This window comes from Haliaeetus leucocephalus, unplaced genomic scaffold (genome assembly GCF_000737465.1).
Source record: "Haliaeetus leucocephalus isolate CR32 unplaced genomic scaffold, Haliaeetus_leucocephalus-4.0 Scaffold154, whole genome shotgun sequence".
NCBI lineage: Eukaryota > Metazoa > Chordata > Aves > Accipitriformes > Accipitridae > Haliaeetus > Haliaeetus leucocephalus.
In genome coordinates, this window is record NW_010972590.1 from 139,363 (window position 1) to 166,633 (window position 27,271).

At 36.7% G+C, this 27,271-nt stretch overlaps 1 protein-coding gene across 1 annotated transcript in view; it reads left to right on the forward strand.

Annotated features, from left to right (window-relative positions):
* BNC2 (basonuclin 2) overlaps positions 1-27,271 on the forward strand; it is a 235,276-nt gene that overhangs the window by 924 nt on the left and 207,081 nt on the right. The gene's annotated exons all lie outside the window — the stretch shown is intronic.

Genomic DNA, 27,271 nt, shown 5'->3' on the forward strand with positions numbered 1-27,271 from the left:
ATAACTGATAATTAATCACAGGAGCCAGTGTCTCTGTACCATGCGCTTGGTGATACGCGCCCTGTGTGTTATAGCTAATCTTGCACAATTGCTTGGCTCTTCTGGATGAAGGAGAAGGGGGGAAAGGAAAAAAAAAGAAGGGGGGGAGAAAAAAAAAAAGAGAGGGAGAAACTTTCAGCTTGGACGGGGCTCAAGCAGGGGAGGGAAGTTCAACCTGGAGGTTTTTAACAGGGTGACTCCCTACCAGGGGACGTTTTGCCTTTCTGAAAACTAGTTTCCATTTATGGTCTGGCACTGACTGATAATAATTGAAATACTGTGTTAGCCAAAAGAGGAGTTAGTAAATGATTTGTGTATTAATCTTAGATTTTTTTATTTAATGTTGGACATAAGATGAATGAACTCATTTACCTGAGAGGCGTTGTCCTGTAAGAAAAGAGAGGGAAAGTAATTAGGTTTTTTATAGTTTACAGTAACAAAGCATGTTTGAATACTGGCCATAAAATGGTAATTTAATTAAAAAAAAAAACCCAAAACTTTAAAGCCAAGAAAAACTCCAAAGCAGATAGTTAATAACCAATAGCGGTTGTCTATGGACAACAGTTTAAACAGTACAGCTCAGGACAGAATGAAGGCATTTGAATAAGGAATATTGTGATATATCCTGTAGAGGGACCCTGATTACTGCTGATACAGTACACTGGTATAGAATATAATCAACATAAGGCAAATAAGCAACTCTGTTCAATTCCCATTCTTGAAAGTAAAAAAGTTCATTTCCTGGTAGAGATGCACATTTCAAAAACATTGCTTGGCACTAGGAAGTGTGAACTGCCACTGCACTGCTTACAAGCCTTATCAGCTGTATGCATGTCAGTGATACATAACTATTTGGTTATATTGGTATTGAGCAATAGCATAGAAAGCAGTTATTCAAATTACCTGCTGTATTCTTTTAGTAAGAAGTGAGATTAAATTTTTGGGGTGGAGAAAATGTTCTTTCCATTTCAGCCACAAAAGAGTTAACATAACTAGATCCAGATAACGATCAATTGATAAATGACGATTGAACCTCATAGATAGTATTAGATTGCCTGTTCAGTATTAGACCTTTTTCAACAGATTCAGCCTCTGTGGTCTCTGGAATACTAGAAAATGTTAAAAACTGACAAAGAAAGGAAACAAAACTAAATAAAAGAGCATCACAATGTGTAAGGGGGTCAAATAATTTGAGACCACTAGCTCATTAGACTAAGCCAAACATTTATGCATGTAAGCTAGGCTGTTGGGGTTTTGTTTTCTTTTTTAAATAATATTTTAAATGTGCTAATTCTTGAGTATTAACTGGATTTTGTACATTATTGAACATGCATGGTCATGTTGTATTCTGTACAGAAGGAGAGAAGTAATGTACTAAATGACTAAATGTGTAGTAGATGCGGCATCACTGTGTATCCTTCCATTGGAATACACACACAGTAGCACTGCAAAGGTGGTAATTTTGAACAGATTTACTTCTTAAAAGTCTGTACTTAACACATTCACATACTGTGTTAATCTCCTTGTCATATTTTGTTTGTTTGTTTATCATGTGCTAAACATACTCAGTCCAAATATGCTTTCATCATGCTTTTAAGAGGAGGGTAAGTTATTTTGCTAAGCACATTTCTCTCCTCTTTAAGGATAACATTTTGTCTTATATTTCTGATTTGTTAAGGCTCTTACAACTTGCTAGCTTGCACAGACTATAAGCACAGACTGTGTGCAAGTGCAGCTGCAAATTTGTGTCTAAGTGCCAATGTTTCTTTCTAAATCACTAAAATTTTGAATATTGTTTTCTGTTACCTATTTTAATCCACTTGTTAGTTAAGTATTTTCAATCCATCTGCTGGAAATGTAAGTATTTTTCAAATTTTTCCTATGCTTTAAGAAAAATTGTTTTCAGGAGTACAAATAACATGAAGTTATGAAATGTACATAACTTGCAAGCAAAGTTTGGCATGGTTTGAAAGAACTGTTTAATGAAACTTTTCCAGCTATACATAGTAATTCTAGAGACATTTCTTTTTTAAATTTCTAAGTATAATGCTGGCTTTGCACATGTTTTTTAGAAGCAAACAAATCCCAAGCCCCATCACTTTTCCTTGGAGTTGTAACTTAATCTCAAGCAGGTTTTTAGTACAAAGACTGAAGCATGGCAAGAAGAATGATTTAGAACAAAACAAAACCTTGCAATCCCTCCCTCCTCTTACCTCTCAGCTCATACTGCACTGCTATTTGCATACTGTAGGAATGAATAACTTTTCTCGGAATAAAAGGAAAACCTACTTCATTATGACAAAGAACTGTATGTGTCTTAGAAAAATTAGGATTGATTGTACAGATTTGGGCTATTAATAGCAAGTATGATGGCATTTATTTTTGGATTATTTTCTTAGAGAATGGGAGCGCAAGAAAATGGCATCTCCACATTCCAGAGCAAATTTAGATTTTTGTGGGGTGAGAGGATAAGAGGAATAGTCTCCTAAATTACCTGTGAGGAGTTTATGACATGGCCACTTGACTGCATTGTTTTGCCTATGCACCTTTTGTCCATGTAAAAGTGTGTGATTCACTTGAAAGGGGTCATCCCATTCTGTATACAGAAGAATGTCTGATAACCTCAGAGGGCATAAATCTTAACTTTTAAAAAGGAGTGCTTCTTTGGGTCACTTTGATCAGTGACAGGTCGAGAATGAGCAGAAACCCTTGGCTTCTCTTCCATGCTCATCTGGTTAAGTCCAGGGCACCCACTGCCCATTCTAGTTCTGGCAAGGAGTTGTTAACAACAGAAAAGAAGGTCTGGATTTGATTGATTAAAAAAAGCAGGCTTTTGTGATTGTCTGCTTTCATAAATGTTTTGTGCATTTGTCAGAATAAGAAATGTCATTTTTCTTCATCCAGTTACCTTAAGGGCTGTAATGTTCTAAAATACTTTTAAGTCATTTCAGAAATGAGACCGTAAGAGAAATGGCTGTAACCCACAGTGACACAAAATGCCAGAGCCATGTACCTTTTTGTTAAGAAAGAAGCATGTTTAATCCGTTTCAGATAAAAAGGTAATAGCCTTTCCAGACGTTTTTTTCAATGTGAGAGTGAAAAAGCAGTATATCAGAATTATAAATGGATCTGTGCGTCATTATATAGTAATTTAGGATTCACTCAATGATGTAACAAAATTAACAACATAATTTCATTGTGTAACTGTATCTTATTAAAGAACAACTGTCTGACATTCTCTTACAGTTGCTTTATTTAACTTCATGCAAATATTATTAGTAGTGACATTTCTCTATTGTACATTAGATTCTCTCATTAGCATGATGTGTTAGTTATCACCAGAGAAATCACTTCTAGATAGGTGAGCGGGAAGCCAAGAAAACTAAAAATTAAATCAGTGATGTATATTAATATAGACGCGTCTGTTCATGAGAGATATGGTACAGTAAATTCAACTTTTTTTTCCTTGCATAAATGCATGCTTATTCCAAGGAAAACTAAATAATACTTAAAATATGTGGGGTATGCATTAATATTGCTAGAAATATTAAACTGTATACAATGTGCACTGCCTGTTTTGAGCTGCACTTGTATTCTTCAATCTGATAGTTCCTAACATTGATGTAGACATAGGCACATAAACTGTTTATTGAACCCGTACTTAAAAATAGGAGCGTAGTGTAATGTCTATTGGATTGAAGGTGAAAGCTTTTTAAATGCTCCTGGGTTGCTGGCCATAGAGGTTGTATGCAATTTTAACATTTATTAAGTATTTAACTGTTTTACTGTAGCATATAACTATTCTTTTAATATAGGTGTACGTGCAAAAAGAGTTCAAACTTAATTCAACAACAGGCTATATAATTCCATACCTTGATTTATTATGAACATTTTGGGAGGAAGATTAACAATGGTAAAATGCATTTTGTAGTTTACGGTAGTTAACAATCACCTTTGTCAGTAAGTGTCAGCAAACATAATAATTTTATTTAATATATATATTTTTATCACACCATTTTAAAGATGAACTGACCCCAGGTGGTTTTTTTGTTGTTGTTCATGAATAAGTTCATGTGCTAGTATGAATTCAGAAGCTTTATCAGGTTACATTGTCTCATTTCAGACACTTGCTTTAATTTTGCTGGGTAGTTTGGTAAAGCATAGTTTAGACCTGTAATGATTCATGTCCCTTTAGCAAATTAAAAATATTTGCATTGAGAATTTTGTGCTGCTTCTGATGCGCCTCAGAATAGAGGCATTAGAAAATATTCTATGTGACAAAAGCACAGGATGTTTTGTATGGCATATAGCACTAGACATACAAGTACATGCAGTTACAGATACATGGCTATGTGCATGATACATGATTAAAAATAAAAAAAACCCCTCTCAATAGCTTCTCTTACTGTGTTCAGTATTTGCAGGAGCGCTAAAACATAGCATAATGTTTCCCGTTCCTCGCTATACATATTAATCTCGCACATATATACACACAATGTTTGAACATATTTGTGCCATTGTATATTTTAGTTGATGATGTGCTAAGAACACTGTCAGATCTTTGCTTAACTTTGAGATATTTATGCACAAAACTGTAAAATATGCATGAAGCATTGAAACATATATTAAAGCACATGCTCAAATATATTGTGCAATAAGCACTAGTGTTTAACATTTAAAAATGTATAGTTTTTTTCTATTTTCTATTTTTCAACTTTGTATTTTAGTAGTTACTTATTCATGTATAGTTTTATGGGGATTTGATTAATGTAGTGACAGAACAGATTTGGTATATAACAGCAGCAGAGTCGCCTGCTCTCATGTCAGTGTTAAGAGCCAAGGCAAATCTTCCCTAACTAATTAGATGCTGAGTAAGGCATCTTAGTGAAGTTGGGGCAAAAGTGAATGGGTCACAGCTGAGGCAAGATTGCAGGGACTGTAGTGATAGTGAAAGCATTCGCATTTGCCAGGTCGTTGTGACACTGTGCTGATTGCAGAGGAACACTCTGTTCACTGAACTGCCGTCATAAAGTACGATCAGAAACAAAAGCTTTAAAGAGCTTTTACTTTTTTTTCCAGAAATGCTCAAAACATATGCTGTGTATAGCTGTCTTTGCTCAGTTATTTTTCTCAAACAATAGTGCATGTGCTTTTGTAAAAGGATTTGCCTTGTAAACTAATGGTTCTTAACAGTTTAGAAGAATTTCCAAACTTGGGGCTCCTAGTATACCCAGGAGGTGATGAATCATACTGGCTCAGGAAAGAGAAGGCTGAAACAGAGAAGAGGGAGAAAGGGAGAATTCCATTGTTGCTGTCTCTTAATCTTTTAGTTCAGAAAGAGAATCACTAATGCAGCTTTTTACTATAATTAAGAGAGCATAATGATAAAATTTCAGCATCTAGATAAACTGTAATTAAAGGGATTTTATTTTTTGCCCAGCCTTCTTATAGAAAGGGGTAAACTTAAACAGCAGTTTTATTAAATGAAAGTCTATGTATTTATATACAGCTTTTCAATGAGGCAAAATGCATTCTGTAGCTTAACATCAGTCTGTGTAACAAATGTCCACAATAAGAGACTGTACATCAGCCTATGGACTGGCATCTGTTGCTTTGTTACTGCTTACCCCACTCATTATAGTAATGCCCTGATGCCTTCTTTCCCTTACTGCAATACTTGACAACTGTTTTCTAAATTATTTTCCTTCACTGACAAAGAAAATAGTACCACTTGTACGGCTGTGTCACACAGCATTTTGTCATAGAGAGGCCATGTCTTTTGCGGGGCGGGAGGGTGAGCATCTCAGAATTGCTTTGATCAGTGTGAACTTGCCAACAACGTACCATTGATGCTATTCTGACTCTCTCGGGAAGCCATTGCATCCCCATCCTCTACTGATGATGCGTATCTGTGGACTTGTGCAAAGGAGAGAAGAGAGTGTCATCTGCCACTTACAGAGCATGGGAGTTCAGAAGAGGAAATGACACGATTATGATCCTGCCATTCCCTCCCATGCACAACACAGAAGTCAGCAAGCTTTTCTTATAAAGTGAATAATAAGTGATACTTTAAGAAGCTTTATGGAAAGTGAGAAAATTTACCCTGGGGCTGTTATTAAAGCTGAAATGTACTGTCACTGGCAGGTAAACTTACTGTGATACTTGAGATGATGTTTATTTGGAAATGGACCACAACACAAACACATCAGTAGAGAGCGGTGCTGCAGTCTGCCTACCTGTGCATTTTGGAATATGCCCCTTCTAGAAGAAATTGAGTGGCATGGTAAATGTCTCTGGTTTTTTGTGATACCTACTGTGACTAATGTTGAAAAAAGCTTTAATTCTTTTTCTTTTTCTCAGTAATTTTTAACAACTTGGGGAACAGTGAGACAAACCTGAGGAACACAATTTGTCTATTTGTGGTGGTTCTTTTTAAACTTTATTTAACCAGAATTCCAGGGAAGGAGATAGATTACCCAATTCTCTGCCTGTGTATTTTTTCCATGTGTCCCATAGTGTATTTCTTAAAGATCGATAACTTTAAAATGCAATACTTCTGCCTTTGAGCAGTTTGAATGAAAATATCATACAGTGTAGTTCTTTTCATAGGAACAATTCAACATTTGGTGTGTACCAGTGAGAGGAAAATAGAATATAAAGGATCATATCCTCACCATGATCTGAGCATGTGTTTTCCATTCATGTCATTGGAGGCCCTGTCATGCATCAAGGACAGCATATAGTTTAGGCACAGAATTACAGATAGCAGTGTATTAGCCTTCAGAGTGAGCTGTAACTGGGAGCTCAATTCTGTAAGCCTTCTGTATGTGTGTAACTTTTATGAAGCTAAATGTGCAGGTATTTTGCAAGACAAGATTCTGCAGTGGTAAAGAAGTTGCTCTTGTGTATTTTAGTCTTTTCTATTATTTAGACGCTAAGGAGATGAACATAATTTAAAAAAAAAAAAAAAGGTTAGGCATTGCACTTTCTTAAAGAAATGTAAACCTGGCTTCCTGTTTTCTCACAATCCAGAAATCAAACCAGATTCTCTGTTAATGTCTCTGGTCAAGTCTGAGCTTTTAGACATTATGGGCCTGTGTATGATTTTATGTGTAAGTAAGTTACTGAAAGCTCAGTTTTTTGTGGGTTACCCTGGAAGCCAGTGCAAAATTATGGTTGCTTCCAGTTTGCCTCTGAAGGTTTGAATTTTTTGAACCAGAATTCTCAAAATGAAATTCGGGCAGTGTAATTCAACATGAAACTAAATTGGAAGAGAAGTGTTTACCAGACTCCTTGCTAACTGGAACTGCCAACTTTTCCATAGGAAAAGTAGCAACACAGTAGGAAAAAGATAATTTAATCAATAAAGTAGTATTTTGAAAGGAATTATTCTAGTTCACATAAAAATTTGACTTCCCAAAGTGTTCTATCTTTTTTGTTTTCTCATTAATAAAAAAAAATATAAAAACCCAAACCAACCTGAAGATGTTATTGTCAGAGCTTTTTATGCAGATTGATTCTTTTTAGCATATTCATTGCCCTTTGCCTGCACAGAATACAAGACCTTGTGTACTGTACTGCAGTTTTATTGCTGCTTTCAGAGGGATGTCTTGTGAGATGTTACAGCTCCTGCGGAAGTACAACGGCAAAATGTCATTTTATGATAGATCATTATTGATATCCTTTATTTATTTATGCCTTTCCTCATTTTTCTTTCCCTACAGTTGGTTTTTTTTTTTCTCTGAATATATATCTGAACATGTATTAAAAGAAAAACTCTTCTTGGTAATAATTGAATAATTAAAACAATCTTGATTATAAGGGACTACAGGAATAGATGAGGGGCAGAAAGGAGAAACATCCCTTCCAAGGATGGCTGAATGTAGGTGCTGAGTTCAGTGATTTGTATTTCAGTGCGTCTGTATGCAAGAGCATGATAAAAATGTGTGATGCCCTGGCTTATCACATGGAAGGTGCTGAAAAGCATCTCAGTTTGATCTCTGCTTTGTACAATTTCTTAACCAAGGCATTGCTAATATTTAAAAAGGAGCCCTCAGTATATTTGTATTCCTATATCTCAAATATGAGCTTTGTGTTTATTTGACAAAATAAATATCAAGAAAAATGGGAAAATTAAACTCACAGAATGCTTGAACACTTTTTTTTCCTACACAGACTTAGTAGACAAAAAATAATCAGCTTGGACATCAGTGAGTTATTTAAAAACAATTAATACCACAGACCTGTATCACTGTGTCCAGACTTAGTTCTTCATTAAAAATGTGCCGAGTATTTTTTTTTTTTTCTAGCACATATTCTCTAAAACTTAAATTTTATGGCAATCTGTAAAATGGAGTTCATTATAAGAAAATAGTCTCCTCAGAAGTGGCCGCAGCTGTATTTCTCAGTAGTGGACATTGGGGTTTTCACATTTCCTACCATAACTTTTAGTGGGTGTTTTTTCCCTGAACAGTTTACTTTTTAAAATACATAAATTTGATAAGAACATCTGAAATAGATGTCTTGGGGAGGAGGGAGGTACAAACTAATGAAGAGTGTGCAAGGAAAAAAATAATTACTTCCAGCTGGCTTTATATAATAAATCTACTATTAAAATGAGGAGCTCCATTAGGAAGGTTTTAATTATATATTTTCTTACATTTCTAAATAAACATCATAGTCTTTAGAAAAATAACACTTAAATGAGTTAAGCGTGACAGGCCTCGCTCTAGCCAGGGAAAAATATAAAGAAGTACCAACTCATCTACCCTGCCTTAATGCCCCACAGCAGTTGACATTGCTGGAATGCCTCCTGCAGCTGGTGGCATATGACTGTCATTTGCAGGCAGGATATACGGAGAGTTTACACAATGGAGGCATTCATGAAAGTGTTCCTCATCTGGGACTCCTGCAAGCTCTCATTTTATTGACCCTGTCAGAATTTAACTGGTAGGCTGTCAAATTATGTGTTGCTTTATCTAATATTAGTTTTTCTTTTAAATTAGAATGCACAGAAGAAGGGGTTGTGGAAAGCAGGCATGAAAAGCAAAAACAACTTCTGGCTTACTGTTTCTAAACCAGGAAAAACGTAACAGCTGTATAAGAACTTTATGATTTGTGCTACAAATTGTAAGGATTCTATTTGTGGTTCAAGATTAAATATAATATAATTTATTTATGGAGTTTTATCAGGGTTTGGGGTGGGTTTTTTTAGTATTCAAAACCTTAAACAAAAATCTCTTTTCTAAATTACCATGTCCCTCAAGTATAACTCAAACATCGGTGTACAAACAGTTTTATGAAACAGCTCACTCTTTAACTGCTGGTGTTCTTAAAGATAGCAGGAAAAGTACTCTCTGTACAAGCTTCCCCCAAAATAGATTTATTCATATGCTTTGCTGCATCTTTATGCAGAATGCCATGAAGAAATGCCTGATACTTAACGGTTTTTGTAATGTTCTGCAAACAATGTAATAATCTGAGAGGTGATTGATGATTATAAATATGTTCTTTATATCACAGATTGGCTGCTTATTAATTCAATGGTGTTGAGGCATGACCTCTCCAAAGCCATAATTTGCATAAAAAAATAAAATGTATGCACAGCTTCATTGATATCTGGGAGAGAACTGGTTACAGCAGCAGACAGCACACCAAAACATTGGCTTCATGCAGATGGAGCATACTGCCAGAAAAGTACCTTACGCAGTGAGTTACTCATTTTAATAGATCCTCCTATCCACCAGTCCATTGTTAATGCAATGCTAAAGTTCAATTCAGGGCGGGGGGGGAAGAGAGAGCGGGAATGAGAAAGAATGATCAGATTGTTAAAGGAAAATAAATTTTATCCTGGAGGCTATCAATCACTTCATTTCTGCTAGAAAAAAAAACCTGAGCTCACCATATATGTTTTTGTTCATGTATAGAAATAAGGTATGGCATCTCTCTGTCTGACATGGGATCTCATTATCATAGATTTTACTTATTACATTTTCTTATCATTGTTCTACTTTAAAAAAAATGCTGGATTTTTACTAGAATAGTGATAGCTGAATAGTAAACACTGTTTTACATTAAGAAATATATATGGCTGACTGTCTTGTGCCATGTGTAATTTCCAGTTTCCTCCTACTTTGCTTGTCTCTTTCCTAGAATACAAAATCATGTTAAACACAAAAGACAAAGTAATCTAAATAGAATATTATTACACTATTTTGCAAGACCTCCTGAAATATTGCTCTGGAATCTACTGAGATGTTGATTTTTCTCTGCAGGGATAAATGAGAAAGACAACTGAAACATTTTAATTCACTTGAAAGCATGTATTTTTTTTTTACCTTTTAATAGAGCATTCTGAAGACACTGTCTTCCCTTAAATATTAAAAGAAAAATTGGTTGCATAAGCTGTAATATTAAATTAGTATTTAGCAATTCAAAGATAAGTTATTACTAGAACTTGACAAATGTAGAATCTCCCTCATGATAAGTGAATTTTCATTCCAAGGAAAATGTTACCCCTGCAGTTTTGGCATAGCACTTACTGTAAATGGCATTTTTTGTTTTCTTTTCCTTAAAAATTGAGGAAAAATTGAAGTACATACGTACGGTTGTATTTTCTTGTTAATGAGGGTAGTTTCATTAGTGGCTTCTCAATCTGATTGTCTAAGGAGAGAAGTAAAAGCTGGGTTTCAGAACACAACCAAAAACATGGGAAAATGTTCAGACAACAGTAAAAACAGTTAGTGAATTTTCCTATATCATTAGACTTACCTGACAATTTATTTAGAAGAATATCTATTTTTTTTCATTGTGAAAGCTTGTTGGAGGTAGTCAGCCTATCAGTACACGATCACAGGTCAAAACCAACGTATCTCAGACTCTTCTGCTGAAAAGGTTTCTGTGGAAAAAGAATACTGTACAACACTAGAAAATTTTTATTTTAAGTGTGTAGTCCTGGTCTCACTGGAATCAATACAAATATAGTCTATAATCACAGAACTGGTCTGGGGGCTTTTCCTACAGTCTTTCCTCAGGAAGAGGGAATTTGTGTTTTGCTTGTTCCGTGATGGAGCACATCTAAAATACATGTTAAGTGAAGAAATAATTGTAGAAGTAATGCTCTAATTCCTTCCCCAAATTTTAGAGCATTGTATACTAGTTTCAAATTATGCAGTATTTGTAGAAGTATGACCGTTAAAATCTAGGTTCTTCAAAATTTTAATTACACATTTAAGAAAGACTGTGTGGTATATGCTAGCTGTTTAAACAAAATAATCCTCTGATAACTCAGTGCTGGGTGTATTTTTACTTTAAAATACAATTTTATTCTTGCATAAAAATGTATGTTTCATTAATCTATATCTTCATTATGGAAATCTTTCAGAAGGCAGTGGAAGGAAATTATTTAACTCATAGCATAGTCAGCAATGATCTTTAAAAGTAAAACAACATCACAAATCCCCAAAACAAAACTAATCCCACTTTAAACATCTTTAGTTGGTATTTATGTATCTTTTGCATGAAAGTTGCTTAGACATGAAATGATGTCTTTGTCCACATTCTTATTTTGCTTTTCGCTAATGTTGGGAAGCTAAAAGTCAGGTCTGAAACTGTTAAAGCAATTCAATGTATATGCAGTTTTATAATTATGAAGTTGAAATTTGGTTTTCTCCAAATAGACCTATATAAATCATGTTTTCTATGATTTTTTCAATTTGCATTTTTAAAACCCTTTTTCGATGATACCAAACTGAAATAGAACTTTTCTAACATGTAACGTACATGAAGTACGTAAATATGTAAAATGCATAAAGTAAAGCTATAGACATGAGACTGATTTTAAATGACTGGGTTTTTTCTGAACCTATCTCTTCTATACCACATCCCCATCCCTTCCAGAATTCAGCAGTGGTCAGGTGTGGCATTTTGATTCTATCCATTGACTTGCATATGCATGTTTATGCACCCACAAACTGTAAAAAGAAAACTGACTAAATGTGGCTTCAGGGAAAAGAAAGGAGTGGTGGGCGCAGATACCAGCTGGAGCTTGATGCATGTGTTCTCTTCTGTGGCACCGTTTTGTTGTTGATGTGGGAATGTAGCTAAACAGTGGCTACAGATGCTCCACTAAATAAGGATCCACATAAATTCCAGCTGTGAACTTGTGATTCATCCTTCCCTGCACAAAAGATATGTTTCCATATGTCCCATTATGTTCCATATTTGATTTTTATCACACACTGTGTGCCAGTCTGAATCTCGTCTACATGCTTTTTATGAATCCTGTAATCCTTTCTCTTCCTCCTTTGAATTAAAGTCATAATGCACCCCAGCCTCCATGCAAAAACTCCACATTACAATAATACAGCATCCTTGTAAATAATTTTTTAATGAATCAAGTACATGAATAATGTATCTATGCAACCACCATAATACAGAGTCTGGACATATCTATAGAAAATCATAGTAGTAGTCCATTTGAAAAGTATTTCCCTTGAAGCTAACTCTGCAGTCCTTAAAATGATCTGAGTTCCAAATAATTTCATCTTTAAAAATACCTGTATCTTACTTTACCTACTCTGAATGGATTTTTGCAGTATTATCTGTAATCATTTCAGGTATCATCTAGTGTACATAGCTTCTCTTTATATTTTTAAGTATGTAATTGATTGATGAGGACTCTCATTTTGAATTATGAATAATATCCATTGTTAAACCGTTTATGCTTTCTGAGACTCACTGTAAAAAACTGGAAAACTGTCACTGGTTCCATGGTACCAAATAAAATATGTTCTATTTTTTTAATACATATATTGCTCTTATCCATTGTGTTCTCTAGGCTGGAATTCAGGATATTTTTTCTTCTACTACCATAATGTAGATACGGAAATTGCCATCTAGAAATGTAGGCATCCCTGGCCCCAAGAGCGTACAAAACCCCATAGTTTAAAATATTTAAAAAAACAAAGTAAAGATTTTAAAAATGCTAGCTGAATTGCAGTGTAGGCTTTTGAGTTGGCTTATTGTAATACGGTTAGGAGAAACATGGTCCCTGCTTCCTAATTGGGGTGAAATATGGCTGCTGGTCAGCTCTGTAAGAAACATAGTGCTGCTAGAGCTGTGCAGTAAGTTCTACATATGATAGTCATTGACTATCATAAAACTACTCAGAACATGAGGCAGAAGTCAGCATTGTCATCTTACACAGCTGTATTCTAGAAAGTGTCTGTGAAGGTAAAACCTCAGACGTTGCTATAATTATTAAACTTATGATTAAAGTACAAAATTTTGTCATTCGTTTTTGCAAGTTGTTGAAGCCAATGCTTCTAGCTCCAGCACAGATTTTAAATGGCTTATCAGGAACTGGATGAAATGCTTGCAGTCTTCAGAAGTGAAGTTATTGTGCAGATGTTGCAGCAGTGCTGTAATTTCCATTCTAGTCAATTATAGTATACTCACCTACACAGGTCGTTGTAATTTTGTTGACTGAAGAAGAGTGCTTTGAGAATACAATTTTCTGAAACAAAGTGTGACAAAGCAAATACTGATGTCTGCTATAAAGAAGCATTATTTAGCTGTGTGCAGAATTTGACATCCAGTGCTTTGTCTATTGTGTTGCAAGGAAAACTGTCTGTTCATAATTGAAGTTCTCCAGGCAAGTCAGATATCAACCGTATACCAACATTTTTCAACAGAAAGGATAGTTAATTAGTTTGTATTTTAAACTGAAGGTCACTATGTTATAGATTTCTGTGGGAACAAAAAGAGAGCATCTAGTTAAAACGATGAGTAAGTGGGGCCTGTTCTCAGCAGTGTCAGAGGTACCATTAAGTTGAACCACTGGTCACTGTCAAATTCCAATCAAAATGCAGATAAGTTTAGCATAAACATAGTAAGGTGTTGGTGTGTTTCCAGAACTCTAAAGAAGAGTTTAACTGGAGAAGAGGCTGGAGATTAACAGTTTGTTTTACAGCTAGGTTAGGTATTTCAAATCAAGTGTCTGGTGCTGCTTGTAACGAAGCATCTGCAAAATGTGTCAGTGTGACGTTGGTATTCTGTGTTCAAGAAGTTCAGTGTCAACACAGCTGTGACTTACCACTTTCAGCAACCTCTGAACTGGGAATTAGATAAAATACCTTTAATTTGGGCATGAGGTTGGGGGAAGAGTACTGGGATGGGAGTATAATTTCAGATGCTATTAATTTCACAAAATAACATTTGTGTGCTTTGTCTTGCCAGATAAGTCTACAATGCTTTTCCTCATTTCACGTGCCAAGCTGTTTTTATATTATCATTTCCTTCTCTGCTGTGTTTATCTTTTCTGAAAATGGTGAATGTAAGCTATTGCAGACTGGGTGGGTGGCACACATTTGCACAGTAACTTTTAAAACACAGAGCAAGCATTTTATTTGGGTTTTGAAAACCACTGAGAGAACTTAATGCAGCTGCTCTCATGGCATCAAAGTGAAGCATGTGAAAATCTCACTTTCTATTCTAAATAACCTTAGGGCTGTTGAGTCAGATATTTCCGGGTTGACGTGTTTTGCACAGAAGTGACAGTGGCATTGAGTATATATAGTAAATCTTAATGTTCCACTGAATCTCTTCACTCTTTTATGAGCTTTGCAGGGTACTCATCCTTTAACAAAATGTCAAGTTAAAACATGTCACTTTGCCATAGTTGAAATTACTTACTTGTTTTTAATCAAAAAGCAACTCTTAATGGGCTGTTTTACTGTAGGCAGTAAGGAAAGGAGCTTTCCAGTTTAGCAGCAAGTAGTTCTTCTGACCCATTATTTGCTGTCATTTCTACTCTCATACAGCAATGTGAAGGGGGTTGCATGATTAAAATCTGAGGATGCTGAATCAGGATGCTGGTAATGCATATCCTATGCCAAGTAGAACTAATATTTTTAGGGAAAGCTAAGCCTTTTTTAATGCATGTCTTTAATTTCCATTAGGCAGTAGTCCTGTGTTTTCTAGGAACTTTACTGTACCTATGATCTCTGTCAGCGGCAGAGGTGGTCTTGCTGATAGTAAAGGTGATTTGTGGTACAGTGCTGCTTTGATTTTAGTTTTCCAAAACTCAGGATGAATTTAAGTTGAGAGGTGCCATATATTCAACATAGTCCTTGGATCCTATCCTGTGAAGTAGAAGGTTTTCATAACTGGCGGCACTCAGAAGCAGAAGCTGTACAAGTTCAGTGAATTCAGTTCATATTCTTTTTAAGAATGAAATGGCTCTTCAGTTTCTAGGCCAGTTAATAATCCTTGTCTTAACTATGCTGTACATATCACAGATGGTGCTTGACGGACTAGTCGGTGTCTCAAAGGTCACCACAACACTATTAGCTAGATCACTGTGCCCTTTGTTTCTTGAGGATGCTTCTGCTACAGTACTTGTTACTTGAAAAAAATTATAGGACTAAAGTTTGGGGTTTGTTTTAAAAGAAAACCCTACCCACTTCTCACCAACAAGTGCTTTGAATGTGAGGTCGTTTCTTGTCAGCGAAGTGCTCTGGAGTTAGCATTCTGCTGATACAGGTATAACCGGTGGTCTCATTCAGTTCAGAGGGTGGGTTTTTTGTGTGAAGGTGTAACAGTGAGAATGACTGATATTTTAATTTTTCATCATAGCTGCCTTTTGGGGCTTTTATTATGTTTTAAGGGCTTATTTCAGCACCTGAGAAAGAGGAACATTTGAAGTCTCCTAGAAATTCTTGTGGCGAAAGCCGTATGTGTTCCTTCTGTGTAGCTTGAAAGCACTGAAATAACTAAAGGATGTTTTAAAAGCAAATAGGAAAATGCAATTCTTTAAACTCTGTTGTTGCTTTATTGAAATATTTACAGCCATAGCCACAGCCACAAAAAGCGGCACACCTTTGTCATAGCTGCAGAAACATACAGTGAAAAATCTCCTTTCTGTTTGGGGTAATGCACATTTATCAATCTATTTTACAGCAAAAATGTTGTCATTCTTTTGTCTTGTAACTAACAGTCCACACTTGTTTGTTGTATTACTAAAGTAATGTAACTTCAAAAGGCCAGGCTCAGATTTGGAGAGATAACTTGCAAATTGCAAAGCTATTTGTTTTTTATCTGAGACAAGGACTCTTCCTAGGACAAGTTCAGCTATACTGTTAATATAACTCTTACAATTTTTTGCTTAAATTGATTGTGCAATACCCGACTTTTTTTAAAAGTTCATTCACAATACATGACATACATGTTGCTTTTTCTGTTACATATAAGAAGTCAAGTGAAACCATATGATCACATAGAGCTGTCTACTGGAAATTATTTTGTAGTCATTTGTGCATTTTCAATAATAAATGTTCAGGTATGTATATACTTAATTCTTTTTTTGTGGGCAATTTAATTTAACTATTTTGAATATCCTGCTTCTTTAGTCTCCGTTCTTCCTGAGTTATTATCTTTGATACCAGCTGAAACTCCAGTTATTTACATCACTTTCATTTGTTTTATTTTTATGTTAGTTACACAAATTGCGTTCTCCCTTCAGTCAGCAAACACTCAGGAAAGACTTGAACTCCTTATGGGATTTCCATTGGTGTTCAAATAATTAAACCACTATTAGAATTTAACATGATATTGTAAAGTGATCAGTACCATCCTGGATGAAAGAAATTTCCTATATACTAAACTGAATGCAATGGTTGTCATTTCCAAACAGGACACACGAACGTCCTTTTGTAGTACATGATCTTTGTCACACAGGGAAGCATGCTGTAGAAGTGATCTTTTTATTTACATGAAATATACACACACAAAAAAATTGAAAATTCATCTAGCTAGCAACTCTCTAAACATTTTTACACTACTTTTCTAGTGTAGGAAATTTCCATTTTAATTAGATTGCTACAGGTTAATAGAGGGATGGGAGAGATGCTAGAAGTTAATTCGTATCCAGCCAAACTCAGCTAATTTCTTATATCTTTATAATGCTGCATCTCCATCTCCCTATCTATTACTTTTGAATTGCAACGTTCCAGGAATATCATGAAAACATTTCATATTTCAAAAATATTCAGTCTTCACAGAACTATTTGAACTGGCATTTCTTAGTGTCCTTGTCCCCACCCCCCGCCACACAGCTGTCACTAACAGAGGAAAAGGACTAGGGGGAGGGAAGGAGGAAGCCCTGCTAAAATCGTGTCACGTAGCACTAATTCATCTGCTCTCATTAGAGTGAGCGAGGGACAGCAGTGATGGCCAAGAGCTGCACTCCACACATGACACACGAACAGTTTGGGGAATAGAAAATTGCTTTCTCAGGAAGCCCAGCCAATTAAGGACTTGACCATATTGAATGTCAAGTGTTAATTTAGGTTTTTCTTCATTTTCCCAGTAGTAATGCGGGTCCTGTGATGAGCAAATACATGTCAAGTAAAAGTTGATTGCATGAAGGACCTGGGTATTATATGTCACTGACAAGTCACAAATGTACTCTAGTCTTTTAACCCCTTAGGTGAGTCCGGAAAGGGGGGGAGGGGAGTAGCAGAGGGGGATTAAATGTACTATAATGATAAGAATAGATAGCTTATATTAGGGAGAAGTCTGGATGGGACAGACAGAATTAGAAATTTGTGTGAGAGGCTAGGATGCAGACTTTCTGCAATCAGTGCACATATGTGGTACCTTTCTGGCTTATAATTAATAAACAGACCTAAAGGCCCCCTCAGGATTCTTTAGGGCTTTAAACAAGCATATGAAGCATGTATGTTATATCCTTCATAAGGTTTCATACGAGGAGAAGAAAAAGAGGTACACGGTGCCAGAAATATTAAATACTCCTTAAGGGGTGACCTGTTTTGAAAGAAAATCATTTTGCATTCTTTATAGAAAAGAAAATACATATTTCCAAGGTCTTTGTTTTTTAAAAAATAATCAAAAAGAAAAGACAAAGCCCTCATGTGAAAGCATGAAGTTAGAAAACACTTTCCCGTCAAAACCAGATTTATTTTCCAGCTTGTGCGTTACTCCAGGTTAATTTCACAGCCATCACAAATCCCCCAAAAGGCCCCTACCCTCATCTTATGTTGTACCTGCCTGTACTAGGGAAGCAGGGGATGATACAAGCAGTAGTACTGAAGTCTGTTTAAGTGAAGCAGGATTCACTTTTAATAGATGTGGATACTTACGTATCATCTATAGCATCTAATTTCCATTCATCAGCATATTATTTACATATGAATGTTCTGAAAATAAGAGAGTGTTTGTTTCTATTGCAATTGTATAATTGACCAAAAAAATTTCCTACAACAATGTAGGCGTTGTGTAGTACAAATACAATGAAATGGAAGTGGCAATTATGCAAGCATCCAGAAAGTTGTCCACGCCTTTTTAATTTAATCTAAAGCGGTAAATGCACTTACGCTTTCCAGAAATTTTTAGAAATTATTTGCTTTCCCTAAATTTTGTTTTGTTTGTTAATATCTAACCCACAGATGGATAACGGTTTGTTTGAAGCTGGTCAGTAAGCACTGTATCTTTGCGTTAAATATTACTGAGCTGATCCTAATTAGGACATGTTCTCCCTATTGCTCCTTTGTATTTTGCTCCTCTGCATTATGATGAAGATATTTAGGTGGCAAAGTACACTGCCACTGTCTGTGCTGTATGTGTTCAATAGGCATAAAACAGACTTCATTCTCATGCAGGTAACTTGACACTTTAAATGGATGCAAAGTTAACCAATAAAGGTTAAACTGTGAAACGGACATGTTTTCCAAACAAAAACAATTTAGGTTTGATTAGTGTTTCCTGTACTGACATTAGATTCTCTATGCATATGAACTGGTGCTGTCTATGTAATTAAAAGGAACATGGTTTTTTTAAGAAACAGTTTCAAGAATCTGACCTCACAACAATCAGTAATACTTTCCTTACTACAGTTCTACTTCAAGTTTGTGTGGAAACTCCTTATACATACAAGCCATCTCAAAATAATCCCAATTTACTTCTCCCTCCCCAGCCTCCTCTCCTTTGTATTTCAGTGGGTAGCATCTGTAGATCTCAGCTGGCATTTAGTGTTTTAATCGTAGCAGCTTCTCTTCTGCTAGGTGTGCAGAGGGATTTTGCTAAGTTTCCTTAAACTAAATTCCGATGATGGCATCTCAGGTTGCTGATTCAAGATTTTGCTGCTCTGTGGTGTCACTTTTGACGGATGGTACCTAATGCAATCAGCCACCACTAAGGCAAGGCCTTCGTTTGACCAAAGGGTCCAAAGGAAGAAAAAAAAAAAGGAAAAAAAAGAAAAAAAAAAAACCCAGCCCTCCACCCAGCAACCAAATAGGGCAGGCTGTTTCTGAATCACTATTTCCCAATGCTTTAGCAGAAGATGCCTCCCTTTGCGCATGTTTTTGATAAATTTAAGAAGTCAAATCACTGACACAGATGGATAATCCAAGTGTATAGGGTGAAGAGTTATAAATTAACACATTATTCCCTCTTAATGTGAAATACTTGAGAATGCATTTTCTCGGTCCCCTGACATCTACCCAGTGAGGGCTCGCATTGTACTTTTCAAGTGGCATTGATTTGTTAAAGCGCTGAATTAGCATCTCAGGCCAGCTGCCTGTTCCACTGTTGTGTTGTTGGGTTCATTCTCTCTCTCTCTCCCTCTGCCTTGCTTCCCGCTGCCTTGGCCACACACAGGGCTTCAGCCTGCTTACCCCAGCTTTTCCCCTCTGTTATTTTAGCTAATCCAGGTAATACACTCACCAAATGTGCCTTGCCGACCTGAGTAAATTAACGTATTTCTTATTGCATAAAGCTTGTAATATGCACGTGTGTGTATATGCATGTGCGTGCGTGCGTAATATTTTTGGTTGGACTAGGGAAGGAATAAGCAGGGGGCGGAGGGGAGAAGGCGATGGGCTGCAAGGATGAATGGCTGCGTTTACCAGCCTCATTCTCTAGTGAAGTTACACATTGTTCTTTTATTTAATTTGCGTTGTGCCGAGGTCTTCCGTACAGCAGCTGAGTCAAAGGGGAAAGAGAGAAGAAATAGAAGGAATGTATGTCAAGTCAGAAGAGCTATTGAAATGCAATATTAAACTGCGTATCTTAGGTCTGAATTTTAGAGTCTCTAGTACTTTGTCTAGTTGATCATTAATGGAGGTCTGCACAGATCTAAAGATAGTTTGTGCTTACATGTCTGTATTGAAATATGCTATTTATAACTGTGAGTTTTTATTCTGATTGTAATTAGCTGGTTTTAAGACTTTCCTCTTCCCACCCTTTCTTTCCTCTCTCAGCCTATCCCTATTACTGCTAACTTACTATTCACTTTTAACATTTTCAGTGCAACTTCATGCTCTATATTTCTCATGGTGGCACCTGACAGATTTGTAGCTATGCCCTAATTGGCTAAATTACGCTAGTAATACGTGTATTGCAGTCATGAAGATTATGTACATGAAATTAACATTACATTTCATTTAAGATGGCTAATAAAATAGTCATATTTTTATCTGTGGTTCCTTGGCATAGATGAACCAGATTTCTAGAGCTAGTGTTGAGTAGTGAAATGACATTGTTTTATACTGCACATTCATTATTCCTGCACTATTTTGATTATGTTTTTCTTACCATTGTTTGCTGTGAGAGTTTAACGTAATTCTTTCCCGTGCTATCCTTCTGATAATGGAAATGTCAGGAATAACCACAGGAATTTTCCTTTCTGTCCTTTATAATATGACAAATTCTGTTGTTTGGGATACAGTGCTTCTGGGAAACCTTTTCTTCTTGCAAGTGAATAAACTGACACATTTTTCTAGGCATCAGGGTCTGAAATCTCAGTAAGACTGAGTAAGATCCACGTTGATCACCTATTTTGTTTATAGCAACTAGCATAATCTTCTAATAATTGCAGAATAGTTAGTACTAATTACGGGCCATATTTTGAAAATCTTAGTTGCTATTAAGACAATGAGACATTTTGACTTTGCGAAAGCATGGATTAGATTCCTTGCCTATTTACATTTTATCTTTTCAAAGGTTATACATCTGTTAGGCTTCATACACAGTAGAACTAGAGTATTTGCAATTTGCGAAATTTATATCAGTTTTCAAATACAAAGTAAGAAGTGTTCTTTGCCTTGAGATGCTTACATCCGAAACCTAAACTCAGCAGACTAAGATTAACATAATGTCCTGACTGAGTAGTTGGTCCTGATTCCGTAGAGATATTTTTTGGTAGGTAACAGTTTTAGAATTTTGGCTTCATAGAGTTGAGGGGATTAAACAAATTTTTGTCTTTTAACTGGGCTGTCAGAGGCTAATTAAAACTATCAATGAGATAAAGAGTAGAAATGAAAGACGGTAGGTCTTCCTATGTTTTCGCAGTAACATGTTAACTTCCTTCAGAGGGCATTTCCAGCATTGCCACTGTAACTTTGTGCAGCGTGCAGAGGACAAACCAAGTGTGCCCTGCTGTCTTAATGTTACATAAACATGAGGCGCCATGCTGAAGTGCATCTGATACATGGTGTATGCAGATGGATGTATTTCTATTATTTTAGGCAAAGAGGGGCTCTGAACCATTGGAGACTGGTTTAGTCATGCAAGTGATACTCTTGGCTTGGGGGCCTGGCAGAGATGAATGCTGCATAAATGCCCTCGGAGCACCTAGTGTCAGCTGAGGCATAACTGGTGGTGGTTTGGGCAGAAGCTTCTGGACTCTATTTGAGGAAAAGGTGAAATAAGAGCAAGGATCTGCAGAAGGACTAATGGAAGAGGTGACTGGATAGAAACAAAGTTTCTCACAATACTGATACCAACAGTTAAAAGAAATAGGTCTCTCCTTCCTTGTTCCAAATTCAGTTCAAATCTGTAACACCTGTCCTTTAATATCAGAGACGTCTAATATCATGGATTGTATTAAAGCTGCTAGAAGTACCTGTGCCATCTTGCTCTAGAAAAAAGTAAGATATTTGGCATTTGTAGCAGCCACAGATTTTAAGCAGGCTTGCTTATGAGGCTGTGAAGCAGTGTCCTGACTGTGGTTCCGTATCTTCAATAGGTTTATTCCTTGCACTGGTTGAATTGAAGCCTCAGTTGATGATGTGCTCACATCTTCTGTTGTCATACAGAAGTCAACATAGTCTTGTCCCTACAGACTTCAGAACTTAGCTGGAACACAATAAAGGAACAAGAAAATGTGGTGAATGGATTATCACCATAGCTAATCCAACAATAAACGTGGCCAGAGTGGTCATTCCTTATAAGAAATACAAGTGCAGTTTATAATAAAGACTTTTATTCAGTCTTTTTATTATTTTTATGAGAGACACATTAGAAGTTGGACTTATGTAGAGTGAGTCAGAGATAGGCATTTGATTGGAGGTTCATTTATATATATTCCACCAAAGAAATTTTAAATACATGTGTGAGTGTAAAAAAAACCTCTTCATTAACCACCTCTGCCCCATTTTCAAATTATCTGAAAGGACTTTAAGAAAAAAAAAAATTGTGGTACATAAATTCTGTGGAATAGGACTTTATTTTTGTGGAAGCTGGCACCCAAATAGAGAATTAAGTTACTACCTTGAGTGCTATGGTAAAGCAGAAACTGAATTTCTAAATGCCACTCCTGTTTCTAACCACAGGGACTGAACTGTCACTGTAGAGAATTTAATATGAGGTATTGCTATTGTTCCACAATTAAATTCTTCTGTTATTTCATATTTTTGTGCACTTTTTTTTTTGCCAAAGATGCCAGGAGCACTGTGAGTTCCCAGTAAGAACAATTTTAGACATTAGTTCATAACTACGACTACTCAATAAGAAAAAACTATGAATGACAGGTTACACTGCAGCTCCTTTGTCAAAACGTTCTCTACATTTTAGTCATTGCACTCTGTAAACCTCATTTTAGTAACAATGATTCTTCTCCTGCTTACTGAAATGACTGTCAGTAATGTCAGGTCATGATCCAGTTGCACAGTCCTTAGTGATTTGAAAAAGATGCAGGCCTGCCTATGGTTATTTTATGATTGTCCTACAAGTATTGACGAAGCTTTGAGAGAGAATTTTCTGGACCTTCCTTTAGTGCCATGATGGAAGGACAAAGGAAAGGAGCACTGGTGGCCAGGCTTCAGATAAACGAGTCTTTCGTGTGAACTGCCTAATTCCCTGAATGCACTATGTGGATCTCTGTGTGTGAGCCAAAAGGTAGTTGATGGAAATAGCAGAGTTCATATCGCAGCCTTTCTTTCTGTGCCCAATTTCCCTACCCACTGCAGGCAGCCATTTCCTACCAGGTCAAGTAAATGCAAGTTTCTCCCAGAATTATGCTTTTGTATGAAGGTGCACATGTTTCCACTAGTTCTGCCTGGGAAGAAGTCTGTATTCAACCCCTTGGGAAAGCTTCGATGCAGATGGTGGTATGGGAGCCCCCAGAGCCATCCCCTGGCAACTGAATAAGCAGTTCATTCCAGCTCTTTGGAGAAGGAGGAACAGAAGGATTATACTAGTTTGATACCTCAGCATCCAAGCCCTGTGAACTCAGTGGAGGACTGTCATTTCAGATGCTTCTCCAGAGATACAGGAACCTGAACAAGCAGCCAGAAAACTCTTAACTGAAGATGTGAATTCACTCACTTGCTGCCTTCTCAGGACTCTGCAGCTGTCTCCTCTGGCACTAGCCCCTGCATTGATTCCAAACCCTAAATAGGAAAAGATTCTTAATGTTCTGGAGGAGGAGTCAGACAGGCACCCAGATGTTAATTCTCTTGCAATTTCCACTGGGCTTTTGTTGGTGCTAAATGTCCATCCTCCGTCAAGGATTTAATATTATATTGCTCAGAGATACTACCTAATATTCATGTCTTTTCAGTTCTAAACAGTCCATTCTCCTTCTTCAGACCACTATCTTGCCCTGTCTGGTTTTGGGCCAAACCTCCAATACTCCATGAATCCTTACTCAGAAAAATGGTTGACTTGAGGTATTTTTTTTGTGTGTATAGCTCTGTTTCCCAAGATGTTCTGTATGGGCAGAATTCTGATTGACAGGGTTGATTTTCTAATGTTCTACTATCTCCTTGCTATCTTGTCAGCAGATTAAAGGTTAATGGAGCACAGAAATTTCTAGACATTTAGAACCTGGTTGCTACCTTCGCCCATGCTGTCATCCAAGGATTGACTGAATAGCCTAAAGAAAATGTAGTTTATAACATGCAAGGCTGCTGTTCCTGACCCAAGCTTAAAGAATGTGGCAGGATCACAGAGTGTGTTCTTTGTTGTTGAAAGTGTTCAGGACTGAGGGTTATTTGGAACAGCTTGAACCAAGCCTTCTGTGGTACATTTAGGAAGTGGTAAGATGCCTGATATGCTGGGGAAGTATGTATACAATGGATACCGTTGATGGTTTTTCTACAGAGATGAGCCTGAGTGGCGATCTTCCGTCCATCCCAGATGGACACTTTGTCAGCTGTCAGAAATAGGTAGAGCAGTGAAGAACCAAGGATATCACTTTTCTTCCTATCCTGCATCACGTTAATTTTATCTCCTTGAGAATTCTGAGGACCTGAAAAAGATAATAGATATGGTGCCTCATTTAGTGTCTCTCTAAGCATTCAATTTTTGCCTTGGCAGCCTAGTGGCCTCTTGGCACTTCCTTACATTACTTCATGGTGTCAGGAGGTCAAGGGGAAACAGACCACTCTTAAGACAGAAAAGTCAACTAATTCTGGAATGATGTTTAAGTTGTATTGAAGTCAGTTCATGAGAGCATCTGTCTGAAGTGAAGGCAAGAAAATATGACTGAAAGTCCAAGGTATATTGCCACTGATACAGGTTCTCAGCTATGCCCTAGAGACCCATCAGCTTGTGCTGTATGTTTCATAATTTTTGTTTCAGTGATGATAGTGCTGTTGGTACCAAAAAAAAGTCCTTGCTTTAGTAGGCCCAAACAGACGATTGTCACACCTTTAGTCAGAATTAAATTGTATTGTGCAACCCTGCAGCCCTGAAAGACCTCTCAATCCCTCTGCAGCGTAGCCGTGTTCCCTCCATCTGTAGTCTACATGCTTCTTGAGATTTGTGTCTAAGCTGCCTGTGAAAGATAATTAAGAGAAGCAAATCATATATCCTAGAGAGCAGTCTGTATCTCTTTGTTTTGTAAAGATGCCCATTTCACTGTAAGAAAATTTTTAGGCATCCATAAAACAAAAAAAAAGATTCTCTACCGGTTACTCTAGATTATCTGGGAATACATTTCAACCCAGTATCAAAGACAGTTTTGTTACAGTAGGAATCTAAACTCTGCCACCTCTCAAGTACATTTTACTCCAAAGTATACTGTAAGCATTGGTTGTTTTCCTGCTTTTTTGAATTGATATGGTAACACAGAGCTGGATAAAGCAGAGGTAAATACAAACTACTATCTACCTCTTATCCTCCTTTTTTGAATGGCTGTGATACAATAAGACAGCCCCTCTACCTGACTAGTCTGAACTATGGTGAACTGTTAATAGATTCTTTTGACGGAAGGGAGATTGGGGAATTTTCGTTTAGGTGGAATACTCAACAGAGTTGTATAAAGCAGGATTTAGTAGAAATTACTAGTTGCTCCTTATCAGAAGGACTGAATGAGAAGAAAGCCTGTTAAATGAAAAGAAGTAATTACAAGCGTGGACAGGTCATATTGAGCATTAGAAAGCCTGGGCCATATACATGTATCTGAGGTTGCAGGCATAGGTTTGTAAACTCTATAGGCTTATATATAAATGCTGAATACATTCACACTTATTCTAGATAGAATTAAAAGTATGCCCTTTAAAAAGATGGCAGTTCTTTTCCAATTCATGGATTTGGGTCCTTTAGATGCTGAAAATTTTCTGAAATGCAAGAGTGTACCTTTAAAAGAACAACTATTGATTTCTAGCAAGAAGATCAGATTTTTCAGAACAGAAAAACAGCTTTTCTGGGAACTCTTGTGTTCTGAGTGAGTATATTATCATCCATAGTCTAAATTTGAAGTATTGTTTCCCTTCAGCAATGGAACAGTTTTGATTGCATATATGCCTACTTAACTTTTGTCTTTGCTCCAAATGCTGTTCTTCATGTTAAACATTTACACCACTGTGTTACATATTCATGGTAAACAGAAAGCAATCTGTATAGCCAAGTATATTGAAAAATATTTTGTATGTGTAAGGAAGCACTCCTTTTCCTTCCTTATTGAAAAGTCAAGATTATTTGCTATAATCAGAAGGAAGTTCTGTGGATACCAGAACATCATTTGCAAAACTGCAGCTTTCCCCCCAAATTATCTGCATCTTCGCATCATACCATAAACTAATCCATAACAGGGTAGAGATTATAAAAAGTCTGTTCTGTGGGCAGCCTAGCCCATATTTGTCCAACATTGGATTTCTTTCTCTGATGTATGTGATACTAACCACTGTTCACTGTGGCTGCTTTGGCATTTGTAAAATATCTGATGTTCTAGAAAAAAGGGAATCAAACTTGAATTTCCTGAAAACGTACGCACTAGTTAGACAAACCTGGAGTCCAGAGGAACTGCTGCTTTGTTTTGCATTCTGGAAACATGATTCTCAATGGAAAAAGCACAGAAAAATTATTTTCAATGCCAATGACACAAGGCATTCTTCATCAACAGATCTGTTGATCTGTTGTGTATTTTGAAATACAGCACTTGGATGTTGTTGTGTATTGATGGAGTATCTTTCTAACCTGCACTTATTTCCCCTGACCTCTGGGGTGGAGATGCGGTTCCAGATGTTATGACGTAAGAACGAGATGCTATCTAACTAAAGCACATCTCCTGCGCTTTCCGATGTGGTGACCTCTTTCTCCTCCTCCTCTTCTGTTTGCACCCTGTATTTGTTGCTTACATGCCAATGTCTCATTCCCTTTGTAAACTCCTTGGGCAGAAGGACCTATCCTCTTGGGTGTTTCTGTAAAGCATCTGTGGAACCACAGTGGCATGTCGATAATTATGATAACATGATAATCAGTCACAAGGGAGTGCTAGTCAACTCTCATGAGTTACAATCAGTGTTGTGTTCTGCAGAACTAGGAGTGCTTTTATCTCGTAATTTGGTTTACAGACATCTGTAGTGACCTGCATAAGGGACAGAACAAGGACACAAGGACAGTTGGTATGGGTTCCCTTTTTCCTGCAAGTGCCAAAATAGCTGAGGGTATATTTCCGTGTTTTTTTGGAAATGTTTCCTTGCCTGTT